This window comes from Girardinichthys multiradiatus, chromosome 17 (genome assembly GCF_021462225.1).
Source record: "Girardinichthys multiradiatus isolate DD_20200921_A chromosome 17, DD_fGirMul_XY1, whole genome shotgun sequence".
Taxonomy (NCBI): Eukaryota; Metazoa; Chordata; class Actinopteri; order Cyprinodontiformes; family Goodeidae; genus Girardinichthys; species Girardinichthys multiradiatus.
Window position 1 is genome coordinate 8,526,310 of NC_061809.1, and position 27,777 is coordinate 8,554,086.

A 27,777-nucleotide genomic window follows, 5' to 3' on the forward strand; every position below is an offset into this window, starting at 1 on the left:
TTCCAATTGTTCATTTTTCTCTCCTATTGTTTGTTTGTTTTTTAACTTACAATAGTTTGAATAAAACAGCTATTTCAGGGTTTTTATTGTGACATCTATAAAGTGGTGAAGTGCTGTTTTTTTTGGGGAAGAAAATGCACCCAAGACATTTTCTAAGCTTTTAGCACAATTACGATAGTGTTCTATACATTAGATAATCTGGAACATTCAGTGTACAAAGTCAGCTGTGATAAGCTTTACTGGATCTCTAAAGAGACCGTTAATGTCTCATACTGTCCTTTAAGGGACAAAGCAGGACTTACATACATTTTAATGGAATTTTATGCCTTAGACACAAAGCGGTGCACAACTGTGAAGTGAAAGGAAGATGTTGCATGGTTTTTAGAAATAAAATTGTGTTTCAGAAATAAAAATCCTTGAAAAAGTGCAGTGTGCAGTTTTATTTAGCCCCCCTGTGTCAATACTGTGACGAACCACTTTCATGTTCACATGTATGCATTACTTTGTGTTGAGAATTCCAGATAAATACATTGAAGTTAGTGGTTGTAGAGTGACAAAATGTGAAAAGGTTCAGGCAAAGGGAAGATTCGCATTTTCACACAGAAACGGTGTTTTCTGTAATACCTTCCTTATACAGTACGGTTCAGGCTGGAGCAGTTGGTTCTTTATACAACTTGTAGACGCAACTTTTTTTTACCAGTGATTTTAAAACTCTAGCTAGCTTACCTGTGGGGGTATGCCCCTGTGGGGGTGGGGATTCGTGGCGTTTGGGTTCGGGGGGATGTGTTCAATATTGGTGTCCTTGTTGGGGGTGGCCCTGTGGGGAGGTTCTTGTTGGGGTTCACTGGGGGTGGGAGACTCATGGGGGATCGGTACTGCTCCGTCCTGGGGCGGCTCCGGTTGGCGGGTTGCTTTGGGCCATGTGGACCCCTCTTTTGTACATAGCCCCTTTCCGGAGGTGGATAGGGGTTGTTGGGGACTGGGTTCGGGGCGGGGGGGCGGGAGCTGGGCCGGGGTCACCCAGGTCTGGGCAGTACCGGTGTTGTCTGCCTGCCTCTGCCCCAGGAGGGAAGGGGACCACCTCCTGGGTCCGGGGGCTGGTTGCCCCTAGGGGGTACCGGCGCCTGGACCTGGGAGTATAGAGTATGCATGGGGAGTGTGAGTGAGTGTATGACGTCCACTGTTGTTTATCCTTATATGCTGGGTGTGAGTGATTTTATGTGTATGCATGAGGGTGGATGTGGGTGATTGTGACTGTGTGTGCCTGTTTTTTTTTTTTTTTTTTGCGACAGGTTGGGTCTTGGACTGCTCCCTCTCCTGGATCAGCTTCCTCCCCGCCACACCGCCTGCCGGTGGTTGGAGTCTCTGCCCGCTGGTGTACTTGTGGTTCTCGGTGTCCACGGCCAGGTGCTTTGGTGTGTGCTGGCTCACTCCCGGTGGCTGCTTGCCTGGCCCTCTGGGCCCTGTCGGGCCTCTGCTTGGGGCGTGGTGTGTCCCGGGGTCTTGGGCCTCTGGGTCCATGGCTGGATCTGCTCGGGCGTGGACGGCTGCCGGTGGGGCCTGTGGGCTCGTCGCTGCGGCTCCCTGGGGCTTCTGCACTGTCGCTGCTGGGTGGTTCCCCTGGGACTCTCCACTGTTCTTCTCTGGGGGGGTTGCGGTAGTCCCGGCGGTGGTTCTCCTGAGGTTCCTGTGCTTTGGGGGGCCTTTAGATGTCTGTGGCTCAGATCTCCTCAGTGTCCATCCAGGGACCATGGGGCAGGCCTGTGGGTCCTCACACTCGCTATTGCATATTTTTGTGGAGAAATCTTGTATACAAAAGCGCGTCCACACCCATACTCACAGGTGTTAAGCTTCAGGTGTTGACAGATACACAGATGTTCTATATTGGGCTGCACCTCTCACTAAGTACATTTTACATTCAGAATTACCGTGTACTATTTTGTAAAAAAAAAAACAGCTGCAGGTGTATAAGCAAGCAGGGTGTAATCTTGTATTCTCTTCATCCTTCTTTCTCTCCTCCACTCTTTCCTCCTTTTCTCCCCTTTTTCCCCCATCTCTCTCTTTTTTGAGCTTCTTTTTTCCTTATCATTTCAGTCTCCGTGTCCGTAACAATTGAAATATTCCAAAGAAGTTTATAGTAAAGTTTATTTTATAAATATCAAGCAGAGCTTTGAAGCATTAGCTGTGATGCTCTGCCTGTGAAAGTAAATCTGTTGGGCAATTTCTTGGCACTCAGACAACAATTCTGAGCGATACTCTGCCGGATAGGACACGGTAAAAAAAAAAAAAAAAAAAAAAACTCTAGCTAGTGAACCAAACACTAAGTAATGTAAAGATCATCTGCTCAAATTAAAGGTTGGATTTTGTAACATTTTGCTGTGTGATTTTACTACTGCAATCAAGACAATTTTATTTTTACACATTCTGACCAGTGGAGCCACCCTAACAGCTCACGCAGGGTCCTTGTTTCTATGCGTAACTGTGTGGTCAAGGATCAATATTCTGAGTTTTCCCTTTTAGGGAGCTCTCTTTGTAGTCCCAAAGTGCTTAAAACCTCTGACTGGAAGAACAGCAGAGAAAGGTGGAGGTGAATGAGGATGATTTGTCAATGTTTTCAACTCCAGGTGTAATAGAGCATAGAGTTCCTGCAATCTAACAGACACCCTCATTGGTCACCATTTACGCATGAAGAAGTCCAATGGTCACGGCCCATTCATCATATTATAAATTGATCTAGAGTTTAGTGCAAAAACTCCTCCCCTAACAGGCAGTCAGATGTCATCTTCTCAGGTGTCACCTTCTCAGTAAGCAGTGGTGTAAAGCAGGGTGTCTGATTGGATTCTCTGGGCTCAGAGGTCATTATTGTACTTTCATACTGTCATCTAGTCAATAGAACGTGTTGTCCCACAGAGATGCAAAACCAATATTTCTTTATTATGTGGTCTCTGTTTTTTAAGTCCATACAACTGATCTCAAAAGTATTCACGCCCCTGGAAAAAAATTTCAGGTTTTGTAAAAATTAAAAAAACAATGAAATTAATTATTTTAAGATGTTTTCCACTGTTAGTCTGAAAAACAAACAAATCTGGGTAAAGATATACAAATCTAAAAAAATGAGAGAGGTTGTAGATATCTTGTTGCATGGCTGTACCCTTAAACGTATACTTTATGGAACCTTTTACTTCATTTTCAGCATTCGGCATATCATTAACCAGCAATATTTGCCCACTCTGAAAGATCATTCATTTGTTGGAAGTATGTTGCCATGCTGACAAACCGAAATCACTCTTCATCTTCAGCTTTCTTGTAGTCATCCAAAGGTTTTGAAGCAAAATTGTTTTTTGAAACTGTTCATAATTACATTAATTGCTAAATAACTCCCATTTCAGTAACCCTATAGCATGATTTTGCCAGGACCACGTTTCAATGAGAATACAGTACAGACCAAAAGTTTGAACACACCTTCTCATTCAAAGAGTTTTCTTTATTTTCATGACTATGAATATTGTAGCTTCACACTGAAGGCATCACAACTATGAATTAACACATGTGGAATTATATACTGAATAAAAAAGTGTGAAACAACTGAAAATACAGGTCCTTCTCAAAATATTAGCATATTGTGATAAAGTTCATTATTTTCCATAATGTCATGATGAAAATTTAACATTCATATATTTTAGATTCATTGCACACTAACTGAAATATTTCAGGTCTTTTATTGTCTTAATACGGATGATTTTGGCATACAGCTCATGAAAACCCAAAATTCCTATCTCACAAAATTAGCATATTTCATCCAACCAATAAAAGAAAAATGTTTTTAATACAAAAAACGTCAACCTTCAAATAATCATGTACAGTTATGCACTCAATACTTGGTCGGGAATCCTTTGGCAGAAATTACTGCTTCAATGTGGCGTGGCATGGAGGCAATCAGCCTGTGGCACTGCTGAGGTCTTATGGAGGCCCAGGATGCTTCGATAGCGGCCTTTAGCTCATCCAGAGTGTTGGGTCTTGAGTCTCTCAACGTTCTCTTCACAATATTCCACAGATTCTCTATGGGGTTCAGGTCAGGAGAGTTGGCAGGCCAATTGAGCACAGTGATACCATGGTCAGTAAACCATTTACCAGTGGTTTTGGCACTGTGAGCAGGTGCCAGGTCGTGCTGAAAAATGAAATCTTCATCTCCATAAAGCTTTTCAGCAGATGGAAGCATGAAGTGCTCCAAAATCTCCTGATAGCTAGCTGCATTGACCCTGCCGTTGATAAAACACAGTGGACCAACACCAGCAGCTGACACGGCACCCCAGACCATCACTGACTGTGGGTACTTGACACTGGACTTCTGGCATTTTGGCATTTCCTTCTCCCCAGTCTTCCTCCAGACTCTGGCACCTTGATTTCTGAATGACATGCAGAATTTGCTTTCATCCGAAAAAAGTACTTTGGACCACTGAGCAACAGTCCAGTGCTGCTTCTCTGTAGCCCAGGTCTGGGGAATGCGGCACCTGTAGCCCATTTCCTGCACACGCCTGTGCACGGTGGCTCTGGATGTTTCTACTCCAGACTCAGTCCACTGCTTCCGCAGGTCCCCCAAGGTCTGGAATCGGCCCTTCTCCACAATCTTCCTCAGGGTCCGGTCACCTCTTCTCGTTGTGCAGCGTTTACTGCCACACTTTTTCCTTCCCACAGACTTCCCACTGAGGTGCCTTGATACAGCACTCTGGGAACAGCCTATTCGTTCAGACATTTCTTTCTGTGTCTTACCCTCTTGCTTGAGGGTGTCAATAGTGGCCTTCTGGACAGCAGTCAGGTCGGCAGTCTTACCCATGATTGGGGTTTTGAGTGATGAACCAGGCTGGGAGTTTTAAAGGCCTCAGGAATCTTTTGCAGGTGTTTAGAGTTAACTCATTGATTCAGATGATTAGTTTCATAGCTCGTTTAGAGACCCTTTTAATAATATGCTAATTTTGTGAGATAGGAATTTTGGGTTTTCATGAGCTGGATGCCAAAATCATCCGTATTAAGACAATAAAAGACCTGAAATATTTCAGTTAGTGTGCAATGAATCTAAAATATATGAATGTTAAATTTTCATCATGACATTATGGAAAATAATGAACTTTATCACAATATGCTAATATTTTGAGAAGGACCAGTATGTCTTATATTCTAGGTTCTTCAAAGTAGCCACTTTTTGCTTTGATTACTGCTCCGCACACTCTTGGCATTCTGTTGATGAGCTTCAAGAGGTAGTCACCTGAAATGGTTTTCCAACAGTCTTGAAGGAGTTCCCAGAGATGCTTAGCACTTGTTGGCCCTTTTGCCTTCACTCTGCGGTCCAGCTCACCCCAAACCATCTCGATTGGGTTCAGGTCCGGTGACTGTGGAGGCCAGGTCATCTGGCGCAGCACCCTTTCACTCTTCTTCTTGGTCAAATAGCCCTTACAAAGCCTGGAGGTTTGTTTGGGGTCATTGTCCTGTTGAAAAATAAATGATGGTCCAACTAAACGCAAACTGGATGGATGCTGTGGTAGCCATGCTGGCTCAGTATGCCTTCAATTTTGAATAAATCCCCAACAGTGTCACCAGCAAAGCACCCCCACACCATCACACCTCCTCCTCCATGCTTCACGGTGGGAACCAGGCATGTAGAGTCCATCCGTTCACCTCTTCTGCACTGCACAAAGACACGATGGTTGGAACCAAAGATCTCAAACTTGGACTCATCAGACCAAAGCACAGATTTCCACTGGTCTAATGTCCATTCCTTGTGTTCTTTAGCCCAAACAAGTCTCTTCTGCTTGTTGCCTGTCCTCAGCAGTGGTTTCTAGCAGCTATTTTAATATGAAGGCCTGATTCACACAGTCTCCTCTTAACAGTTGTTCTAGAGATGTGTCTGCTGCTAGAACTCTGTGTGGCATTGACCTGTTCTCTAATCTGAGCTGCTGTTAACCTGCGATTTCTGAGGCTGATGACTCAGAAGAACTTATCATCCACAGCAGAGGTGACTCTTGGTCTTCCTTTCCTGGAGCGGTCCTCATGTGAGGCAGTTTCTTTGTAGCGCTTGATGGTTTTTGCGATTGCACTTGGGGACACTTTCAAAGTTTTCCCTATTGTTCGGACTGACTGACCTTAATTTCTTAAAGTAATGATGGCCACTCGTTTTTCTTTACTTAGCTGCTTTTTTCTTGCCATAATACAAATTCTAACAGTCTATTCAGTAGGACTATCAGCTGTGTACTGTATCCACCTCCTGCACAACACAACTGATGGTCCCAACCCCATTTATAAGGCTTGAAATCACACTTATTAAACCTGACAGGGCACACCTGTGAAGTGAAAACCATTTCAGGTGACTACCTCTTGAAGCTCATCAACAGAATGCCAAGAGTGTGTGGAGCAGTAATCAAAGCAAAAGGTGGCTACTTTGAAGAACCTAGAATATTTTCAGTTGTTTCACACATTTTTGTTCAGTATATAATTCCACATGTGTTAAGTCATAGGTTTGATGCCTTCAGTGTGAAGCTACAATATTCATAGTCATGACAATAAAGAAAACTCTTTGAATGAGAAGGTGTGTCCAAACTTTTGGTCTGTACTGTTTACGGTTCTTTTGGTGAATTTGAGTGTTATCTTTGTGTCAAACTTACCTTTTTGAAATTGCAGTCCAAATGTTCAACTTGGGTTTTTCTTTAGACCACACAAGGTTTTAAAATATTTTAATCAGCCAAACAACACCTTTGTCCAACTAGATTACCATTCACTGTTGCTTTTACCGTTTTTTTCTTGCATTTTGGAAAAATCTGCTGTCTTTGTAAAATCACTGTTGTCCCATTTTCCACCAGTTCTGATTACTGTCTTTCTGTTCCATCATACATATATAACTACCGTGTATAATACCGTGGATGTTGTTTCTACTCTATCCTGACTAAGACCTTTGTACAATGAGATTTTTTGGAGTCTTTGCAACCTCTCTACACACTGTGGTTTTAACCAAAGGATGCAAATGTCAGAAGGATTCTGCAAAGACAGCCGAACTTTATTTCTGATCAGCTATATTTACTAGATGATAGGTTTCTACCCAGTGAGAGTGAATGTTGAAATAAATCAGAAGGTTCTTCAAGGTTTCAGTTTAAGGGTGTGCCCACTTTTGCAAATGCTTATTCTCCATATCTGGGTTGTTCTGTAGGAGGAAGGATGAGGATAATCCACTTATCTTCCGTTTTTATTCTTATGACTTCTAACACACACACACACACACACACACACACACACACACACACACACACACACACACACACACACAAGCATATCTGCCTTACTGGCACTCGCTTCGACCACAGTGACCTTGAAGCAGTTGAGAATTTGGAAATCACAAACCCATTAGAGAGTCAAGGGAGGGATGGATGACACTGCTTTCCTTGGCAGATCCCAAGCCTCACTTACAAGTTTGCTAGTCTGAGCAGTCGAAGAGTGTGCTTTCATTGTAAAATGAAAAAGGTGATACCCAGACAGACCGAGGGGATGGAGAACACAGACAGAGGGAGTCTGAAACATAATGAGGGGCTATTGGATCCAAAATGGAGGCTGGGTAATGTGAGGATGCTATTACTGTTTTTCTTGGCTTTCTTCCACATTTTTCCTGTCCTTTACTGCTTTCCGTCCTTTTATTGTCACCTAAATGCAACAGACTCATTCAGCCTCAATGTACTCACTCTCACTCTCCGAGTTGTTCATTCACAAACGATACATGAACCCACATTAATACATGAGAAAATAACACGCATGCACCCTCTGCTTGATCTCATGATATCATCAAAACACATTGCAGTTTTTCAGCCCCTGGCAGTTCATTTCATGGTAACACAACATCAATGTACAGAGCTGCACTCTTGCTCCCCGCATCCCTCCACGGTTTCAATGCTTATCTTAGTCACCTACAGGGTAAAACAAATGTTCTGATTCCTCCTGCTTCGCTGCTTAGCTCACCTACACCTCATTGTGTTTGTGGATACTTACACATGGAAAACAGTCCGGTTAGTTTGTTATTTGTTAGAGGATGGGTGCTCAAGCAAAGATTTGCAGAGAGAATATGAAGACTTGGTAGTATCATCTTAATTGTTTTTATCTAAATATAACGTCACTTCACATATTATAATTTCTATGTCAATTGAAGCTGAAGAAATTAACTTAAGTTGTGACCTAAATTTAGTGTATGTATTCCTCAAGGCTTTTTGTAGGGGGTATTACGGGAGTAGAGGTCACCTACAGTACAGACCAAATGTTTGGACACACCTTCTCATTCAAAGCTATAAGAAAAAGATGAAAAGCAATTTTTCCATCCATCCATCCACCCATCCATCCACCTTGGAAGAGTCCAACCTGCATTTGGAACATACAGTACAGACCAAAAGTTTGGACACACCTTCTCATTCAAAGAGTTGTCTTTATATTCATGACTATGAATATTGTAGCTTCACACTGAAGGCATCAAAACTATAAATTAACACATGTGGAATTATATACTGAACAAAAAATGTGAAACAACTGAAAATATGTCTTATATTCTAGGTTCTTCCAAGTAGCCTTTTGCTACCTTTTGCTTTAATTACTGCTCCACACACTCTTGGCATTCTGTTGATGAGCTTCAAGAGGTAGACACCTGAAATGGTTTTCCAACAGTCTTGAAGGAGTTCCCAGAGATGCTTAGCACTTGTTGGCCCTTTTGCCTTCACTCTGCGGTCCAGCTCAACCCAAACTATCTCGATTGGGTTCAGGTCTGGTGACTGTGGAGGCCAGCTCATCTGGCGCAGCAGCCCATCACTCTCCTTCTTGGTCAAATAGCCCTTACAGAGCCTGGAGGTGTGTTTGGGGTCATTGTCCTGTTAAAAAATAAATGATGGTCCAACTAAACGCAAACTGGATTGAATAGCATGCCGCTGCAAGATGTTGTGATAGCCATGCTGGTTCAGTATGCCTTCAATTTTGAATAAATCCCCTACAGTGTCACCAGAAAAGCACCCCCACACCATCACACCTCCTCCATGCTTCACGGTGGGAACCAGGCATGTAGAGTCCATCCGTTCACCTCGTCTGCGCCGCACAAAGACACGGTGGTTGGAACCAAAGATCTCAAACTTGGACTCATCAAACCAAAGCACAGATTTCCACTGGTCTAGTGTCCATTCCTTGTGTTCTTTAGCCCAAACAAGTCTCTTCTGCTTGTTGCCTGTCCCCAGCAGTGGTTTCCTAGCAGCTATTTTACCATGAAGGCCTGATTCACACAGTCTCCTCTTAACAATTGTTCTAGAGATGTGTCTGCTGCTAGAACTCTGTGTGGCATTGACCTGTTCTCTAATCTGAGCTGCTGTTAACCTGCGATTTCTGAGGCTGGTGACTCGGATGAACTTATTGTCTGCAGCAGAGATGACTCTTGGTCTTCCTTTCCTGGGGCGGTCCTCATGTGAGCCAGTTTCTTTGTAGCGCTTGATGGTTTTCGCGACTGCACTTGGGGACACTTTCAAAGTTTTCCCAATTGCTCGGACTGACTGACCTTCATTTCTTAAAGTAATGATGGCCACTCGTTTTTCTTTACTTAGCTGCTTTTTTCTTGCCATAATACAAATTCTAACAGTCTATTCAGTAGGACTATCAGCTGTGTACTGTATCCACCTCCTGCACAACACAACTGATGGTCCCAACCCCATTTATAAGGCTTGAAATCACACTTATTAAACCTGACAGGGCACACCTGTGAAGTGAAAACCATTTCAGGTGACTACCTCTTGAAGCTCATCAACAGAATGCCAAGAGTGTGTGGAGCAGTATTCAAAGCAAAAGGTGGCTACTTTGAAGAACCTAGAATATAAGACATATTTTCAGTTGTTTCACACTTTTTTGTTCAGTATATAATTCCACATGTGTTAATTCATAGTTTTGATGCCTTCAGTGTGAAGCTACAATATTCATAGTCATGAAAATAAAGACAACTCTTTGAATGAGAAGGTGTGTCCAAACTTTTGGTCTGTACTGTATGTTCCAAATGCAGGTTGGACTCTTCCAAGGTGGATGGATGGGTGGATGGATGGATGGAAAAATTGCTTGTCATCTTTTTCTTATAGCTTTTTTGTTTTTCTTTTACTGGTTAGAAGATGATCAGATTTTCCAGTGGATTGGTAAAGTAGTCCCTCTTATAATCACAGCTCTGGGGCTTCTTTGTTCGTCGCTTTGCTTTGTTGTCAGCATCTTCTGATACGTTGCTCTGACTTCCCACAGGCTAACTTGCACTAACTCGATCTGAAGCGGCAGATAGCTTCACACTGGTCCGTAGCGTTGATAAGCATTCCCTCAGGAAGGCTCTTTCATGCAGCACACTTCCTGAGCGTGTTTGAACGTGTGTTCAGGGAATGAGGGTCTGTGTGGTGGTGGAGGTGGGATGCATGTCTGCTTATTTGCATCTGAATCAGGATTTAATGTGGGTCTGTTCAGAAATGTTACTTTTCACCTCTGCGGGTTGCCTGGCAGGATGCTCAGGTTGAGTGAGCACACTGATTTGAAGAGAAGCCCCATTGTTGTCAAACTGATGCAGATTGGCTTTCTCCTTATTCAGCTGATAGGAATTTAAAGCCAATTTATGTAAGCTTAATATTCTGAAATAATTAATCCCACCAAACCAACTGCTTAAGCCTGGAAAATGTATTTTGCTAGAACTATTTCCTTATTATTGTTACTCATCAGCATTAGGTGGCTGTATCCATCTATCACATGACGCAGTGAAACGTCTGGTCCATGAAATAAAACAAGCGCTGCTGTATGTGCTGTACTTCCCCTGTTTTGTATTCTTACCAAGATCAGTGACAGTAAGTTAAATATCTAGAAAATTTGGTTTGTCAAATTAAAAATGGACAAATATAAAATTCAGTTTCAGTTTTCTGGTAACCCTACCCATAACCCTAACTCCATATAAAGAGGTCATGGTGAGCTCAGTTACTCCCCACAGAGATATGATTTTAAAGTTGAGGCTACTCATATATCTCATTTACACACAAGTAAATGCTGAGTCTACACCAATGGAAACAAAAATTCAAAAATACTTTTATTGTGAACATTTACATTTTTACCTGCTCAACAATAAACTAAACACACAATAATGAAACATAAGAGAGATAACATAAAAAAGAATCATTGGTCAAGTAAAGTGGGGGAGTGCTATGTTCCTTACGAGTGGAGATAGCTGCACTTTTTTACACCATTAAAACAAGTTTGAACCAGAGGAAAAGTAAGACACAAACAATTGTTGGTTTTAAAACTGTGACTATTTAAAATGTTGAGATTTGAACCAGAAATGGCAGACTTGCTATTTATGACCTCCAAACAGATGGACATCTAAACTGACAGGCTGTGAACAACTGCTGTCTTGTTAGAAATTGAAATAATGTTGTGCTGGAAATGCAGCATCAAACTCTGACCTTTAGACCACTGGTGGTGGTGTGTTTTTGTTGGACAGTGCAACAGCAAAGGTGGGTTAAAGGTCAGATTTTTAAATTGAGCCCCTTATCTGGCACGTACGTGGTATGTGCTCTTTGGATCACCTGTTTAACAGTGTATTTGTCCTATAATGAGAATCAAAGCTTCATTCAGAGAAATAATGGTCTTTTCTTGTTAAAAAAAGATCTAGAGTCTCTTAAAAAAGTTTATATACCCCACTTTTTTTCCCACAACAACCACAAGTGTTAAATAAATCATGAGCAACCAAATGCCTTCAGAGGTCACCAAATTTAGTAAATGGAATCCAACTGTGTGTAATTTAATTTAATTGTAAATCCATCTGCACTGTGAAGATGTTGGTGGTTTGTTAGAGAAATTCTGAGAAGAAACAGCACAATGAGGACCAAGGAACACATCAGACAGGGTCAGGGAGAAAGATATGGGGAGGTGTAAAGCAGGATTATGTTAGAAAACAATATTCCAAGCTCTGAATATCCCACAGAACACTATTCAATCCAATTGCTCTCTGGTCTTTGGAAGTGTGTGTGATAGTGATGGATACCATTTCATGAATCATTAAGCACATTTTTCTTACTCACTGGAGCGTGATTTGGCTAAATGGATGTAGAAGCTTTTCCAGCTTATCTTTATTGTTGAACAAGTAGCGGTTTAATGATTAGCGGCCAGAATTTCTTTTATTATGTAACTCATTCTTTCATGATACCGCTCTTATCTGCAGTTATTCTTTCTGGACTGCCTGTCCCTTTATCAATGGATTGTTCTATATCTTTCTCAGTGTGGATTTCATTCAGACACAAATGTGTTTTTTCAGCCTTTATGGTTTACTTTATCCCAAAGAGCTGTGGGAAAGTGCAATGGTTAATTTTTAACAATCTTTCCACAATTTATGTGCCACGGTGATATAGTTAACAGGGAATGTTCCCAGATTGAATATAGATAAGGTTCTCTTTGTGGAAAGTTCACCCTCAAGTCTGCAAGTGTTTTCCCTAAGGGTTCAGTTCTCCCATTGTCTCCAAACAGTATTGGGGTTTTATCAAACAAACCAACAAAAATTGGAAAAACAATGATGTATGGTTTCGATTTTTACTGTGTAATTTCTTCACAGTATAAATCCAACTAGAGAACATTAGTGAACAAACATCATCTAGAAGGCCATGGCCACAGCAGACAGGTCAGGGAGAAAGTTAAGGAGAAGTCTAAAGGTTTAGGTTATAAACTGACAGGCCGGGCAAGGAGAACATTAATCAGAGAAGCAACCAAAAGGCCCATGGTAACTCTGGAGGAGCTGCAGAGATTAGTGGCCCAGTAAGGTGAATCCATTGACAGGTCAACTATCAGTCATACACTCAGCATATCTGGTCTTTGTGGAAGAGCATGGAAGTTAGTCATTGAATATGAAGTCCTGGTTGTAGTATTCCACAAACCACAGCAAACATGTGGAAGAAGGTGCTCTGATTAGATGAGACTAACATTTAATACTTATATGCAGAAACTTTGGGAGGCAGACAACTAACACATGACTAACTTCCCATTACCGTAAACAAACTATGCTCACAATGAAATATGACGGTGGCAACATCATTCTGTGGAGATCATTTTCTTCAGCCAGGAAAAGAAGCTGGTCCTAGTTGATCTGTATATGACTGAAGCTAAGTTTATTGCAATCCTGGAAGAAAACCTGTTTGAGGCTACAGAATACTTGGGACTGGTGCAGAGGTTCACCTTCCAGTAGGACAGCAATCCTAAACATAAAGCCAGATCAACATATATTTATGTGCTAGAATGACTCTGTAGCAAGATTTGAAAATTAATGTTCACAGACTCTGGACAATTTTCTCTTCCTCAATGTTTAAAGCTGACAAAGACATGCAGTGAAAGATTCTTCTAGAAAGTACTGAGGCTGGGGGGCAGCACAAAAATGCATGCCACACTTTTCAGATTCTTATTTGTGAAATCATTTGTGGTGTTCCTTCCACTTTACAATTATGCACTACTTAATGTAGGCCTGCCCCAGGACACAATCTCGCAATTTGCTGTAAAATGTTCAGGTTACTAAACCAACACCACACTAATAAAAAATACTAATTCCAGGGTATTTTATATTCTCTGAAATCTAGATTTGTTGTGGCAGATAGTAAAATGAGAGCACTGCAACATTGAACTGTTTCTTTGAAGAGTTCTTTGTCAGGTCTAGAATACTTTCTGAATTGTATATGAATAACCTAAGAGGCAAGCCACAAAAAAGATCTGGTGCAATAGTGACAGCTGTGAGGCTTTTTATCCTTTTTTGAAGAATAAATGGCAGCAAATCCACCTGGTTGTTTTATCTGGCAGCAGCCGCTGTCAAGTGGAGTTCACCTCCTAGGTGGTTTTTATTTTTAACACCTAAAGGGTGCTGTCAGCTGAGCTACTAAATCATGATAACATACTTTTAATGGTCAGTAAATGTTTCAAGATTTCTTTTCTAGATGCATTCAAACTGCTGGGTATGTGTATGTCTGTGTGTTTGAGCATTATGAGGTCTCAGATCTGATGATAGATAAATAGGGCTTCAGGTCAGCTATTTTAAACTGTGCTCCTGTCAGTGGAGACAAACATTTTATTGTATTTCCCAGAGATGCAGGAAATAGGGTGTCCCAAATAAAAAAAAGATGTTTTCCATTTACCTGGGGGGACATTCTTCTGTTAGAAGGATCAGATCCCAGGTCAGCACTGGGCTAAAAAAAATGACCCTCTTTTAAAATGATCTGGGAGTAGCTGGCTAACTCGAATTGTCAGTGTTCACCATCATCAGCTCCTTAATAATGAAATGTTCTGACCATCCTCTCAGCATCACCAGATCGCTACCCCTTTGGAGGATGCAACATACCTTAGCCTGCAGCAATTACTCTCTCATTTGGACAACAAAGACAACTGTGTAATAATCCTGTACACTGATTTCAACTCAGTGTTTAATTCGATCATTCCCAACTACTAGGAACGAGAGAACTTTAGCCTACTCACTAGAACACCGCCACTCATCTATATTCTAAACTTCCGGACTGAGGGACTACAATTGATCTGCATTGTAGTAAAAAACTGCTCCAACTCAGTGACAATAAGCACTGAGGCACCTCGAAGTTGGGTGCTCAGTCCACTGCTGTTTGTACTGCTAACAAACCATGGTAACATAACACAGTAGTGAGATTAATTTATGTGATTTATGATTCAACTTACAGTGAAGTAATCAAACAATTAAACAACAACCTGGTGATCTAAACATTGTAGTGGGTTTTAGACTGTCAGAGGTCAGATCTGAGCACACTCCCCTCAGCATCATCTGCTGTGCAGTAGAAAGAGTGCCATTAAATACTTTGGAGTACAAATCTCTGGCAATGTCGACCGGTTGAAGAACCCTGTAAATGACCGCTGTATGTTGATATGAAGCAGTTTCTTCCTGATGCTTTTATACAATGGGTCTTTTATTTTGTTCTTTAATATGTTTTGTTGTTTAATATGTTTTGATATGTTTGTGATATGTCAGCTAACGGTTGTCTGGAAGGTTTGGTATTTCCTACACCGACTGCTAGTTTCTTTTAAAAATGTTTTTAAGGTTTTGCTTTTAGTTTTTAAATGTCTTAATGGTCTGGCACCTCTTTACCTCAACAAGCTTTCCCCCCCAGTAGATCTCTAAGACCTCCACACTGAAGGCTCTTAGTTGTTCCCAGGACTCTGCTCAGGACCAGGGGAGACAGAGCTTTTTCAGCCGCAGCTAATAGGCTCTGGAACAGTGTCCCTCTTTCTGTGAGGTCTGCTGGAACTTTAGATCATTTTAAATCTCTTTCAAAAACTCATCTTTTTGAACTGGCTTTAATTATAAGGACAGTCCTTGTTTCCTCTTTGTCTTTTATTGCTGATTTTATTGCTTATAATCTTGTATTTTATTGCTTTGATTGTTTTGATCCAGTTCTGTGTTCAAAAAGGCTGGGCATAGACTTGTGGACATATCAGTATGCCTCAGCATTGTCCGGCTGGGGTTCAGCACAAGCTCCACCCGGATGGTGAAACAGGCCCAACATAGGTTTTATTCAGGAAACTGAAACATTAATTCAGTAATGAAAAAGTCAATTTAAAAGAATACAGTTAAGAATATCCACTTTTTGCCTTTATTGTCATGGGATATGCAGTATCACTGCAAATTATTAAAAGAAATCAGCTTGGAGCTGACAAGGACAGCTGTTTATAAAAATGGATGTTAAATGTGTTTTCCCTTGAAAGGGCTGCAGAAAAATATTCCCAATGAAACAGCCTATTTATCCAGGTTCAAGGCTGCTTTTAAGGAATTCCACAAAGACACTGTTTGATTAGAAGTTTAATATACCATCTATCGTATGTGTAACTTGCACAGTCACTCTGAGAACTTGTTGAATACAAGAGCTGAAATTTCAGCACTTTGGCTAGCAAGTAAAAATTGACCTTGAAGTATCTGATTTGTTTGTTTTATTATTTTATTGGTTGAAAGAACATCAAATATTTCTAATTCAACTCTTTTTTCGTTATGGTTAACTTTCTCTTTTTCTTACTTTAAATTTAAGAATGGTTTGTTTACACCTAATAAGAAATTTGACGATAGTTAAGCTACTTACTAATGAAAAATATATATCTGTTACAGCCATTGGGAGGCTACAGTGTCCTTGAATACAGTGATAGAATAAGCCTACCCTATTATTCATCAGCTTGTAGAACCACCTTTAACAGTAATAACTCTCTGTGGTCATTTTCTGCACTCTATCAGTATCTCAGATCACTGTTGAGGAGTTTAAGCCACTTTTTTACTGATGTTTGCACTTAGGTTTTGTTTTTGCACAGTTTTCCAAGGTCTCACCAAGGCATCAGATCAAGGTCTGGGCTTTGACTAGGCTGTCACAGCACCTCGTTCTATCTTTTTCAGTAGTTTGGTTGTAGTAGATTTGTTGATCTTATTGATATTATTTTCTATTTGTATGATACAGGTTTAGCCAAGCTCCAGCAGTCAGAAACTTGGCCTCATAATTGACTCAAGACTACTGGCATACAGTAGAGTTCATGGTGGCAATAAAACATGCCCAAATCATTACCCATCCACCTCTATGACTGAGAAAAATGAGACAAATATTTTAGCAAAATTTTTGGGAAAACTAAAAGGCCAATTTTCTGTTTTCACAGGTAAAGGGTTTCACAGTTCCCAGTGAGGGTTTTTAAATAAACTTTAATAATTTTAGTTATATATATATATATATATATATATATATATATCACACTCATGGTAGCATGAGACGGACTCTACAATCCACACAAGTGGCTCAGGTAGTGCAGCTCATCCAGGATGGCACATCAATGTGAACTGTGATGTCCTGTTTAATTTCAAAGGGATACATCAGATTTTGTTCACTTGAATTAATAACCAAAGCGGAGGACCTATGGACAGCCGTATTACTAAAGTGTAACAGAAGAGACAGATGATCTTACCCCTTCTGGTTCAACGGGCCCATTTCAGCAGTAAATGTCCCCTCCGCCTGGACCGGCCACTTTTTCCTTCTCCCAAAAAATGCCAAAGCCCCACGTTGGGCACCAATATGTGGGAGAAGAAAGTTACTAATTTAAAAATGATTAAGAGACAACTGGTTTCCTCTCAAGAGCCGACCCAGGGGACCTTTTATTCAGAAAACATCTCTGAATACATCTTCGTTCAAAATCCCAAAGAATCCCTTCCCTCAGTTCCTACAGGGCGTTTTTATACAGATACTCGACATTGGTGTGTACTGGGGTCTTCTTGACCAATTGAAATCATCTTACTCTTTTACGCAAAACTTCTTGGCACCTACAACATTTTTCTTGCCATAATACAAATTCTAACAGTCTATTCAGTAGGACTATCAGCTGTGTACTGTATCCACCTCCTGCACAACATAACTGATGGTCCCAAGCCCATTTATAAGGCTTGAAATCCCACTTATTAAACCTGACAAGGCACACCTGTGAAGTGAAAACCATTTCAGGTGACTACCTCCAGGCTGTGTAAGGGCTATTTGACCAAGAAGGAGAGTGATGGGTTGCTGCGCCAGATGACCTGGCCTCCACAGTCACCGGACCTGAACCCAATCGAGATGGTTTGGGGTGAGCTGGACCGCAGAGTGAAGGCAAAAGGGCCAACAAGTGCTAAGCATCTCTGGGAACTCCTTCAAGACTGTTGGAAAACCATTTCAGGTGACTACCTCTTGAAACTCATCAACAGAATGCCAAGAGTGTGCGTAGCAGTAATCAAAGCAAAAGGTGGCTACTTTGAAGAACCTAGAATATAAGACATATTTTCAGTTGTTTCACACTTTTTTGTTCAGTATATAATTTCACATGTGTTAATTCATAGTTTTGATGCCTTCAGTGGGAAGCTACAATATTCATAGTCATGAAAATAAAAACAACTCTTTGAATGATAAGGTGTGTCCAAACTTTTGGTCTGTACTGTATATATATGCATATATATATATATATATATATATATATATATATATATATATATATATATATGTGAATGGAAGTAAGGAAGCACTTCCTTCCCAACTGGAAACAACGTCAAGAACTTGATTCCTGTCAAGGGGCTACACAGTGGGGCAGTTGTTTATACCGGTGCCTTTCCTTAAGAAGGTACCGGGTTTGAATAAGTGGATAAGTGGAAATAGACAATGGATGAATTGTTGTTAGGAATCATGAGTGGACCTTCCACAACCAATAACGAAAAACCAATACCATGTGGAGTTCTTCTACTCTTAATTTAAAAATGGCATTTTGAAAACATTTGTCACGATGTGGTTTTGGATCGGACCAAAGTGCAGACAAGTGCTCGGTAGGATCATTTTTGTAATTCAAAGATTTATTTACAAGGTCAAAAAAACGTAGCAAAAATCATTGCAGGTTTCCCAAGGCAAGGCGCGTCAAAAAACAAAGAATAATCATGGACGAGAACGAGGTGTGACGAACACAAGGAACCAGCATCTGTGACCAAGACAGCAAGTCTTTGTGATGTATCAAGAGCCACGGTATCCAGGGTAATGTCAGCATACCACCAAGAAGGACGAACCACATCCAACAGGATTAATTGGACGCTAGAGGAAGCTGTCTAAAAGGGATCTTCGGGTGCTAACCCGGATTGTATCCAAAAAACATAAAACCACGGCTGCCCAAATCACGGCAGAATTAAATGTGCACCTCAACTCTCCTGTTTCCACCAGAACTGTCCGTCGGGAGCTCCACAGGGTCAATATACACGGCCGGGCTGCTATAGCCAAACCTTTGGTCACTCATGCCAATGCCAAACCTCGGTTTCAATGGTGCAAGGAGCGCAAATCTTGGGCTGTGGACAATGTGAAACATGTATTGTTCTCTGATGAGTCCACTTTTACTGTTTTCCCCAGATCCGGGAGAGTTATGGTGTGGAGAAGCCCCAAAGAAGCGTACCACCCAGACTGTTGCATGCCCAGAGTGATGGTCATGGCATTCCCTTGGCCCAATACTTGTGCTAGATGGGCTGCCAAGGACTACCGAAACATTCTTGATGACCATGTGCATCCAATGGTTCAAACATTGTATCCTGAAGGCGGTGCCGTGTATCAGGATGACAATGCACCAATACACACAGCAAGACTGCTGAAAGTGAAGTTGAACATCTCCCATGGCGAGAGAGCGCATGTGCGAATACCTCCGAAACAGAACGGTTGCCAAGGAGATCGGTGCATTCGATTTAATGAACTGGGAGATTTTACACAGGTGGTGCACAGACATAAAAAACCGCAGCTTTGCATTAGGACAGGACGAACTACAAATCACTTAGGATCTACAGACTTTTAAAAAAAAACTCGAAAACAACCGAACTGTCAAATTTTTTAATTTAAATGAAATCAAAACTTGACCACAATGCAGAGAACAATAACTTCTTTGTTCAAAAGAAAAGACGGAAACTGAAGAAAAGTTATGCATCAGAAAATATTTTATCATTGTTTCATACATGGAAGTTCTTTAACAATTGAAAAAAAAAAATATATATATATATATATTTGAGGGGGGCACCAATGAGAGTAACAATTAACACACACACAAATTATATATGTGTATATATGTGTATATATATATATATATATATATATATATATATATATATATATATATATATATATATATATATATATATATATATATATATATATATATATATATATATATATATATATATATATCAGTGGAGGATGCTGGTCTTTCAAGGAGGGGAAGCTCAATTTCAAGATCATTGATTCACTCATTTCGCTGTCAATCAAAAAGGGATTCAGCCTCAGACAGATCATCCAATCATCATGCAGAAGCTGAGTGTCCGGGCCAGCCCACTGCCCCATAGACCCCCAGAGACGCTGAGCTTCCGATGGGCGGGACTAAGCCCAGCATTTTTACTTCGCTATTGAACTCACTGTTTAAAGCACTGTGAAGCTGCGGGAATGAGTGAGAGGAAAGCCGCGTCGTTACCAGTGATAAGAAGCTGATTCTGAACAAACGTTGAGCGTGTTGTTGCGCATATTTAGTCAATGACATGTACACACAACAGTTTATATTTGATCACTTATTTTTTTGACATTTTAGGGGAAGCTGAGCTTCCCTTGCAGTCTTAGAGCAATCGCCACTGCATGCATATATGCCCCCATTGCCTCCCCAGCCCCTTCTTTAGCTCCGCCCCAAAATACCGGCAAGAATTTAAAACTACTTTCACCCCTGAGTAAGACCTAGTTTATATCTTGCTCGTCACTGTCATCACTTCTTTTATCCAATGAAAAAATACAACTTGACTAGACTGATAGGCAGCAACAGTTGTTTCTCTCATTGTCATTGCTGATGCCTTTCTGTCTTGGCATTGTGTTAACACACAGGTGAATGTATCAGAACAGCTAGTTGCTGAAACTCATGCTTTTATAAAGGCAGTCTTACATGCTGATGATCTGGCAATGCATTTCCTCCTAAATGCTATGAAAACTGGACATTTTTTCTATGACTCTATTGAAGTCAAGGCAATGCTTTTTCTTCTGAATGTGGGTGATTGGCATTTATTTCTTGACGATTGTTACAGAACTAAACTACCTTCAGATTGAGAAAAGCAACAGAAGTAGAACAGCTTGTAGTTGAAGCTCCACAGAGCTCCACTCTGTGCTTTAAAATAAGCAAAATCCAGGTAGTACCAGAGGACTTTAGCTGTCTTGACTTTTAATTTTTCAAACTTTTATTTTGCTACAGGCTGTCACATAAGCCTGCTTTCAGTGCCAAAATGTCTGAACGCTTCCTGCTTTTAAAGTTCTCTGAATGGCATAATGAGAACAAGGAGCCTCAGGTAAACTAGGCTGAACAATGGCTGGAGACGGGCAGTTGGTCAGAACGCATCAGCATCCCATTCTGGGCCGATTAAAGTGGCCTTTGTCTGATCTGTACTTGCCTTTTGTCACAGCCTCCCCGTGTCCGCCATTACATTACACGTCCCCCGTCGCCATTGCAACAGTGACTTTTTCATCACTCGTCTTTCAGTGAGCAACCCTGAAGATGTTGACTAATCCGAACCAGCCGTGGGAATCGGTGAATGGAGCAAACACACTGTGATGAAATTGTCTAGCAGCAAGAGAGATCCAGTATTCGGCATGGTTTCTTACAGTTCATCAGACCTTATTTTACAACAGACGCTTTTGTTGTGAAATCTGCATATTAGTCTTGTAGCGTATAGAATGATAAAGTTGATGCTTCTAGTTTGTGTATTTTACAAGTAAACATCATTTTCAGTGTGGGTTGAAGAGTTGTAGGTGCAACTGTTGCTGTGACCTCGCCAGATTTCCCACAGAAGCTAACAAACTGCTGATTAGAGGAAGGCGAACCAGGTTTGGTCTTGTCTACACCATAGATTAGGTCTTATCAGACTATGGTTCTTGAATTGTACTCAACCCATTTTAGCTAAAATAAGCATATGAAATCTGGAACAGAAACTTGACAGAGAAGGAGATACCAAAGTGACATATGACAGTTTTATTGCAGATGGTATGTGTTGTTTTTAGCTGCTTTTGACTGAAGGGGAGGGCCGCAAACCGAGTACAGATAGTAATCGTGCGAATGTGTATGTGGACTCTGTCTCGCACACACACATACACAATGTATGTGGGAAAACTTTGGCAAGCCTTTTTTCCCCCCATTATGCTTCCTCTCCATATAATTGTCTGTTTATTTTCAAAGACAATTTATTCATGAGTTCAGCAAATCTTAGGAGGGCTGTCTAAGTGCCTGCTAACTAGGCTTTTAATATTAAAAGGCCTTTATGTTAAAATCATTTTTTATACACCAACAGAGTCAAATGCACACCCGGAAAAGCTTAAATAAACACATGTACACTAAGGTTGTATCACATTTTAATGAACTAAGTCATTTTAAGCCCAGCTTAATAGCTCTTTTCCAAAAGCCATTTGTATAAATATTCCTGGCCTTTAATGCCTTGTGGCCTTTGTATTATGCATATCACTGTGCTGTTGCAAATTCAGGTTCACTGATTGCATGTTCAGAATTGGCTGACTCCTCTGATTTGAAGCCCTTCTTGCCGGACCACCCTTTGCTTAATGCTCCAATCACTAAAGAAGCTTTTTCATTACGTCCAGCTCCCCTGACATGATTCAATGGGATTTATTCTGAGCAAATAAACAGTCTTCTTACAAGTTTAAAGGTATTTATTTTTTGTGGTAGACTCCCTTGTTGCTGATTTTGTCTGTCTCTGTCTCCATTGTTGCCAGTCATCTCAAAGAACCTTTTTCACACAGCTAATAAAAAAACAGCTGGAAGATCTCCAAGGTGCTGCCTCTCTGCCAGACAGCATTGCTTGGGTCTGGAATACTTTGTATGTTATCTTCATCCACCTATACACTCTCAAAGCAATAAACAAAATGCAATAAAAAATATATCTGTCATAAACATATTCTTTATCTTACTGCATCCACCAGTTTGTGACATCTATACCACGATGCTTCAGTGCGAAAACAGTCCCGTTCAAAAGTATTTTTCCTCGTGCTTATTTCTTCCTGTTTGATCTTCTGTCACACTTAAATGTTTTAGATTATCAAAGAAACCTTGATGTCAGGCATTAGCATGACGCCAAAAGCATCTCTAATGATGATTTCATTTATCAGGATTTATAGTGGCCTAGTCAAATTTTGGACTTTAATCTAATTAGGATTGTCATTGTTTTACCGAGCTTTTTGACCCACATCCAGAAACTTTCTGGAGACCAGGGAAGATATTTATTTTAGAAGAGACAATAACGTGAGTGAGGAACTCAGGGCTGCTCTGGCAGTTCATCCTCTGGGGAAGGAAAGCAGAAGGTGAGCTTGGCTTCATGAACGTGGAGGAATAGTCAGAGTGAGGAAAGCTTACTGTTGCAGGAGGATTAGGAGTCCGGGAGGGGAGGTCAGTTTTAGGGTGGACACGTCTGTGTTTTTTCTTGGAGGTAAGCAGTTCATTGGAGAGCGGACAGGTTTCGGTGGCTGAGTGTCTAGAAGCCGGTGGCAGTCATCCTTTGATCCAGACGTGGAACTCAGGAGGTAAACGGAATCAGGCTGCACCGGAATCACCGGGAGGACCCAGGGAGGCAACTTAAGGAAGGAGCAGAGCTTTAGGTTACAAGAATCTTTCACAAGGTCTTTAGTCAAAAACAGGATACGGGGCTTGAGGTCCCACAAAGGACGACAATCAGGCGTCAAATGCTCAGCAACCCACTCCTTAAAAAGCTGCCTTAACCAGCCTGATAGCTCACAGGTGTGAGACGGCAGCACGCAGCTCCACCCTCCAACTGAACCTGCTAAAAAAAAAAAAAGAAAACACAGAAGAGAACACACAGACAGATCCTGACAAGGATGCTGTGACATAATCTGAAACATTTAAGTGTGACAAGAAAGAAAACCAGAAGAAATCCATAATTTTACATCATTAACCCTAAATGTCTCTCTCACGTTTCCCGCTTTGATTTTAACTCCATCCCAGCATATTCATGTCAGTTTGACCTACAGCATGGGTGCTACGTACCAACACCAGACCTGCCGTGTCACACTGATTGTCAGGGGGTCTCACTACACTTCAGTGATCTCACATTCAATATTTATGAGCCTTTATGTGGACATGCCTACATAAACATTGGCTTCTGTGACTCAACAGTTTGTCTGGACTATTGGCAATGAGCTAAAATATTGATGGGCACATGAAAGGGAGAAGCAGTGAGAGGAGTAAAGCGCTGGTTATATTTAGCACCAGTCTCTCTGGAATCTTCAACACAGAGTATTTTTGTCTGACTGAAAGGTTGATCACTGCTTTTGTTGTAGGTTTTTGAGTGATGTTGCAATAAACACTTGCATGCTGGCTGCCTGCTGTTCACTTTAATCTTCATCTTAATTTCTGTGCTTCACACCAGGCGTTATTTAGGGCAGCTTTTGACAGGAAACGACAACCAAGGATTATTTTTGAATACATTATATGATGAAAGAGATGGCAAACAGCTATTTTAGTCGGTTTCTAGACAAGATTATTGTGCATCTTTCCAACATAAAAAATATTACAAACACATTAGTTGTATGGCACCGTTATATAAAAAAAACAAAAAACAAACATCCTTTCTCTTAATTTTAATTGGTATTACTAGATGATTGGATGAAAGGCCTCGGTCTTTGGAAATAGATATATTCTAATAAAATGTGCCCTATTGGTGAGGACCGACAGAGTAATGTGTAATGGTGAAATTCAGGAAAACAATGCATGGTTTTCAATGCTGGCTATTGGTACACATTTGTATTCAGCCCTCTTTACTCTGTTACCCCTGCATAAAATCTAGTGTAACAAATTGCTGTAAGAAATCACCTAATTAGTAACAGAGTCCACCTGTATGTGATTTAATGTCAATATTAAACCCATCTGTTCTGTGAAGGCCTGGGAGAACATTAGTACACAAACAGCACCATGAAGACCTAGGAACACAAAGTTGTGTAGAGGTTTAAAGCAGGTTAGGATAAAAAACAAAAAAAAACAATACCACTGTTAGCTGTTCAATCCATTATCTGAAAGTCCTCCACAGTGGCTCTTTAGAACTTTGGCCGACAATGTTAAGGACCTGCGAAATATTTTTAAATATAAAAAGGTAAAACTAAGGCTAGTTCTAGCATTTGTCTGTGTTTTTTTATGCTATATTAGCATAGAATTTCCATTACAGAATAAATCTAATGACAAGTTTTTGTTTTGTTTTAATTTTGTTTGGTTCTTTTGATTTGTATTTAAGCTGCACAATACATTTCCCCTAAATATGAAATGTTTCTTTCAAGAAATTCATACAGTAAGTGTTCATAAAAAGCAAAAAAGGGTTTTATGGAACATTCTATTTATTAAGAATAAGGGCAAAAAAAAATTTCTTTGGATTGTACAGGATGTTGATCCCTGACTTAAACTAACAGGCTTGGCAAGGAGAGCAGTAAGTTCTGCAGCTGTTCTGGAGTTACTTTGGAGGAGCTGCAGTGACATACAGCTTAAATGGAAAAATATGCAAGAGATGTCATAATGGGTGGTTGAACGGAACCAGAGTGCAGGAAAACACTTGGCAGCAGCATAGTGGATAAGAGAATCTTAAGGCTTTAATAACAAAAAGATCTACTTACATGAATTTCCCCCCCAAAAAAATGACAAGGAACAGGGCTCAGCATGGAAATAAACAGGAGGACCGAGCGAGGAACAATGAAATTAACCAAACATATATACTGAGGGAAGAGGTGTGTGAACCAATGAAAATGGTTGGCAGGTAATCAGATGAAACAGGTGTGGAACCGGGTTGCAGGGGAACTGAGGGAAGGTGACTGATAACACTAACGTGACTGGGCTGCTAAGGGAGAAAAAACAAACATGAGGACAGAAACTTAAGAAACAATACAAAATAACAAAACCTGGGGAACACAGATAAATAAATGAACTCAAATGAACACAAGAAGCTAGAAGGTAAAAACCAACAGAAGTAAACAAGAAAAACACCTATAAACGAACAAGGTAAACAAAAGATACACTCCAAAATGGCAAAGCATGACAGGAGAACAGTCATTCACTCTGTAAGTCTGGAAGTGTGGCCTCTTCATGAGACTGTCCTACAACAACAGAGTGTCTTCAGTCAGAGGCTTCTTCAGATCTGCTGTAAGACGGAGCGCTACAGGAGATCCTTCTTGCCCACAGCCATCAGCATCTACAATGACTCTTTGAGGAAACCTTCATAATATGAGCTATAACAACATTTAATTTCCCTTTGGGATTAATAAAGTATTTTTGAATTGAATTGAAGAAGGAATCCAGTGTTTAAGGTATATAATAAGTCCAGTTTGCCCTAAGCCATGTAGGGAAATCAGAAATATTTTGAAAAAGGTGCTCTAGTCGTACAAGGGTGAAATTTAACTTTTTGGCCTTCATCAAAAATAGCATAAGAGTGGGAAAATTATCATTGTAGAGTATCCTGAGCACTCCATCCACATGTTAATACATAGTGGTGGCAGCAACACGTTGTGGATGTGCTCTTCTTCACTAGAGTCAGGGAAGCGAGTTGATGGAAAGACAGATGGATCTAAAGTAATAGCTTGCTGCTGAAAACAGCAGCAGCAGCTGTTAACATAATAGTAAGGATAAAGCTCAGATGCACTGTTAACTAAGTCATGCTGCACAGTGGAATTTACCAAGCCCTCTGTTGCTTTTCTGTCAGTAATTATACATGTTAGAAGTGCAGGTGGTACCTGTGTAAGAGAGAGAGGAGAGAAAAAGCAGCTGTACAAATAAAGATTTTCTTGTCCTTTTAAAATGAAGTAAGATTTATTACAAAGCTGATGTTATTAAAATATGTCTGGACTTACAAAATCACCTTTTTCAGTGGCAGTCTGTAGAAACACTCCAGCAGCCATGCCCGCAAAGAAAATGGATACCTGTTTATTAATTTCTTAAACTGCTGCCACACTGTTTCTTATCTTTTAATTTATGTTGGTGTCAGTAAAATTGCATTTTACACAAGTGTTGATATAAAGAGATCAAGCATATGGAACATTGTAATGCAGTTTTTAAAGGATGACTTATAAAAGGTATCACAATGTTTTTTTTTTGGAAATTGTAAGATGGGCCTATTTGTTGCTTTTTATTTTGTCATATGTGGTTTTTGCCTTCTTTTTGTTTTCTTGCCTGGGGACAAGTGACAAAAACAAATACTGAACAGTATAACATTTAAAAGGATTTGCTAATTTGCAATGCACCTCTCCAGATTGGCATTTAACATGAAATAGTTTAAAAGAGCATAGCAAGATAATATAATACATATCATACATAACATACAACTCAAAATTACATTAAACCGACCACAATGAATGTCTTGAATCAGTTTTAACTCCTCAGGTAAATAATTTCACATTGCACAGAGAAAGTTGGTTGGCTAAAAGAGGCCTAATAAAAACATACCTTATAATTCTTGCTGGGTGCTCTATGAGTTACTAAACCCACAGAAGTGAAATGGGAAACTTACAAGAGAAACAGGACACGGAGCATGGGCATGGAGCAGTCAAACTGACCAGAATAAGGGAAGAATCCAGCAAGGTACAGAGAAAACCAGACAGCTTAAGTACAGAGGAGAAGTGAGGTGAAGGCATGAGAAGCAGGTCAGAGTAATCAATAGAGAATGAGTAACAGCTGATACCAAGGAAGGGAGAGACAGCCAAGGAAGGAGAGGAAATAAGCAGAACAGAGAGAGACACAGGGAAGAATTGTCAGGCTTTGCCATTTGGGGTTGTGTTTTGTTTACATTTCCCTTGTTAGGTGTTTTTCTGGTCCTTTAGACTTGTTGTTTACTTCTGTTAGTTATTACCTTCTAGATTCTTGTGTTTATGTGTTTGTTTTTGTTTCCCTTTAGATCAGGTTTTTGTTATTTAGTGCAGTTTCCTTTTGCTCTGTTCCCCTTGTTAATTTTCCCTTCAGCAGCCCAGCTTTGTTAGTGTAATCAGTCACCTTCCCTCAGTTCCCCTGCAACCCGGTTCCACACCTGTTTCATGTTTCGTCTGATTACCTGTTTCCCTTTCTCATTGGTTCATACTCCTCTCCCCTCTGTTTAAACGACTTACTGGTTTCATTGTTCTTCACTTGGTCCTCCTGTTAACTTCCCTGCTATTTCCTGTTCCATATGGCTGTCTATGTTTT

At 40.5% G+C, this 27,777-nt stretch overlaps 1 protein-coding gene and 1 long non-coding RNA gene across 12 annotated transcripts in view; one reads left to right on the forward strand and one right to left on the reverse strand.

Annotated features, from left to right (window-relative positions):
- Positions 1-27,777, forward strand: part of kcnc2 (potassium voltage-gated channel, Shaw-related subfamily, member 2) — a 108,486-nt gene that overhangs the window by 41,655 nt on the left and 39,054 nt on the right. The gene's annotated exons all lie outside the window — the stretch shown is intronic.
- Positions 22,251-27,239, reverse strand: LOC124882773. Its single transcript, XR_007041989.1, has 3 exons — positions 27,046-27,239; positions 22,966-23,183; positions 22,251-22,893 (listed from the first exon to the last, which is right to left on the reverse strand). It is a non-coding gene; the product is annotated as an uncharacterized LOC124882773 (long non-coding RNA).